Source organism: Felis catus, chromosome X (genome assembly GCF_018350175.1).
Source record: "Felis catus isolate Fca126 chromosome X, F.catus_Fca126_mat1.0, whole genome shotgun sequence".
Taxonomy (NCBI): Eukaryota; Metazoa; Chordata; class Mammalia; order Carnivora; family Felidae; genus Felis; species Felis catus.
In genome coordinates, this window is record NC_058386.1 from 42,858,012 (window position 1) to 42,861,492 (window position 3,481).

The following is a 3,481-nucleotide window of genomic DNA, read 5'->3' on the forward strand; positions in this document are numbered from 1 at the left end:
GGGGGCGGCGCGCGATCGTCGGAACAGCCTAGGCGGCCGCGGCTCCGCCCCTCGCGCCCCCGCCCCACTCGTTGCGCGCGCCTGCATACAGCCGGCCGAACCTCAATCTCGCCAGGCGCCATTCCAGTCCTAAGGCTGGGGCCGCGAGAGCGCTCCGGGAAGATCGGTGTCTCTGAAAACACAGCCCAAGGTCTGGGGCGAGGAGGACCGGTCGGTCCTACGGTATGACGTTTTTGCCAGGCCTTTTACTGAGTTTGTTGAATGTGTTCACTCATTTAATCATTACAGCAGCCCTATGTGGTAGGAACTATTAGCCCCATTTTTACGGATGAGGAAAATGAGTCCCCAGAGAGGTGAAGCTATTTGCACAAGGTCGCCCAGCTAGTAATTGGCAGTGCCCAAAGTCCCTGCGATTTAAACATAGTGCAAGGTCTTAAAAACCCCTCCCTCCCCCTCCAACCATCTCCCCTATTAATCTCTTTCCTTTTAGTCATATTTTTGTCTGCTCCTACTCTACCCTTTATATCCTGTTTATTCCTCAGCCCTCTTAATTGGACTATCCCTCTTTCATGCTACTAAAACTAGGCCTACAAGGTCAATGGCGATTGCCATGTTGCAAAATCCAGTGGATAAAATACAACTGCAATTTAAGATGTTCAGCCTCATTTATACTTAAAGAAATGCCTACAAAAACTACTAAGATACTGTTTTTTGTCTTTGAGGGTGGTGAATATTAAAAAAAAAGTTTGCTGAAGCTCAATATTGGCAGGTTGGCCAGAAACAGGCATTCCCATAAATTACCAGTGGAAGTTAAGTTGGTATAACCTCTAGAGTGGGCAATTTGGCAAAATCTAGCAAACTAACAAATCCATATATTGTTTGGCTCAGTATTTCTACTTTTAGGAATTTAGTTTACAGGTAGATTCATGCATGTGCTAAAAGGTGTATGTACAAGATGATTCACTGCAGCACTGTTTATAATATGAAAGAATGGACACACCCTAAGTGCTCAATACTGGTGACCTGTTTAAGTAAACTCTGATACAACCACAAAATGGAGTACTATGTAGCTGTCATTAATAATAATATGGAGATATGGAATGATCACCAAGATAGTTAAAGAAGAAATGTAAAATGCCAAACTGTGTGGGAATAGTGTAGAAAGAAAAGGAAAGAATTATATCATAATTATATAGAGAATAGCTAACATCTTAAATTGTGGCTATTCTATGTCAAGCACTGTTGGGATAGCTTCAATATATCACTCATTCAAATACTTACAGCAACCCTATAAGGCAGGTACTAGTATCATCCTCATTTTACATCTTTATAGCTGAATAAACTAAGGTGTAGAGAAGTGAAGGAATTTTCCTAAACTCACACAACTAGTAAGTAATGGAATCAAGATCTGAACCGGGAAGCCTGGCTCTAGCACCTGTTATTCTTAACCACTGTGCTAAGTTAACAGTAAAGCATCCTATACCTGTATAAAACATCTGATAACACAGGTTGCCTCTAGAGGGAAGGGAAATTTTCCACTTTGTACCCCTTTGTGCCTTTTGAATTTTTAAAAAATGTTTATTTTTGAGAGAGAGAGTGAGCCGGGGAGGGGCAGAGAGGGTGGGAGATAGGATCCAAACTGGGCTCTGAGCTGACAGTAGAGAACCCCACTTGGGGCACAAACTCAAGAACCTTGAGATCATGACCTGAGCCAAGATAGGACGTTTAATCAACTGAGCCACCCAGGCACCCCTGTGCCTTTTGAATTTCGAACCATCTGAATGTGTACCTATCTTTTAAACATCCTCCTCTCACAGTCAAATTCACACAAATATGTAATAGATACTTCCCATTTAGTGCCTTTTTTGGGGGAAAGAGCATGGGTTTTGGCATTTAATCGCTTCAATTTGAAGACCACTTTTAATATTTATTCCTGTATGACTTCAGACATGTGAAATAGTTTAAAATGGTACTTATAGTGTTGTTGCACTGATTAAACAAGGTAATCACTGTTATGCACTTAGCCCAGGGCCAAATAAATGGTTCATTCTACTTCCTACACATCTCTGGAATCCACTAATTTCTCACCATCTCCTCTGCCACCTCCCCTGGCTAAGGCAACCATGGTTCCTGCCAATTTTAGCATCTCCAGTCTCTTCCCCCTCCCTTCTGTTTTCAGCACAGCCGTCAGAGCATCCATCTAAAATGCAGTTAACTATGTCACTACCCTGCTCATATCTCTCCCATGGCTCCTCACTGCTTTTAGGAAAACTCCCAGGGTTTAGAGATAGGCATTGAAGGGTCTGCATCGTCTGGCCTCAGGTGGCCTCTTCCACCTTACCCCTCAACAGTCTCCTTTCACTCTCTATGTTCTGCCCATGACTTGCTGTGCCCACAATACCCCAGCCTAACCACTCCAAGCCTTGGTTTCAAGGCCTGGCGCAATCCTATATTCTGAGTCCCAGTCTCCAATTCTGGCTTCCCTCAAATTTCAGTCCTGGCTGGATTGACACAAATTATACAAATGAGAAATTACTGCTCTGAGAGCTGGGATGAAACCCTAGGTCAGATCCTCCCCAGTGGTGGCCCCATCCAGGACCTTTCCCATCACTGCCTCCAATTCCTTTGGAGTAGGGCTGACTACCACCTTGGACAAGCCCTGTGTCATGTCTAGGCCAGCTCAGTTTGGTCTGAGGGAAACCCAGAACAGTGAGTGCCTGGCACAAAGTAAATGTCTGATATAGCTTCACTTAGTTAATGAGACCCCAAAGGGTGGGTAATGACTACAGGCAGGGCAAGAAGCAGAAATAGGAGCTCTGGGATCCGGGTGGGAGGAGAGTGGGATACTCTTAGGTGATCTCAGGAATACCCGGTGGGCCCTGAGTGGGTTCCCCCAGGGTAGGAGCCTCGCCGTTTGCTGTCATCCATGTCTTCTGTTAGGGACTTAGATTTTCTTTCTCTTAGGCAGAAGGTAGGAAGTGGGAGACAGGGTAATCCTGATTTAGCTTCCCGGAAATTCCTGATGCTGTCAGAGGACCCCTCTGCCTGACATATTACATACCACACTAATTCCAACCTCCTGGCCTTTCTACTGGCAGGACTCCATTCTGAGTATTCTTATCCTTTCCATCCCATCTGTCTGTCCTTCCTCAGTTTGACCTGCCTGACCCCTTGTGGCATCTCTGACTTCCCCCCAATCCTCATCTAAGCCCCCACACATCCTCTCTCCTCCTTCCTCCATCTCTGTCTGGTCCCCTTCCCCTCCCCCACCACCTCCACTCAGTCTCCAGCTTTTTTTGGCTTCTGTCTCTTCTTCCTCCTCCTCCCTCCTTCCCTGACGCTGAATAATCAGGCCTGGCTGTCCTGGTTTCTGGAAATACTCGTGTGTGGGCAGTGGCTCGGGGCTGAAGCAGGGGATGGATAGCTGGGGGGCCGCTGGATAGCCCCAGGCCCCCAGTGCAAAGACATCAAAATCCAGGGG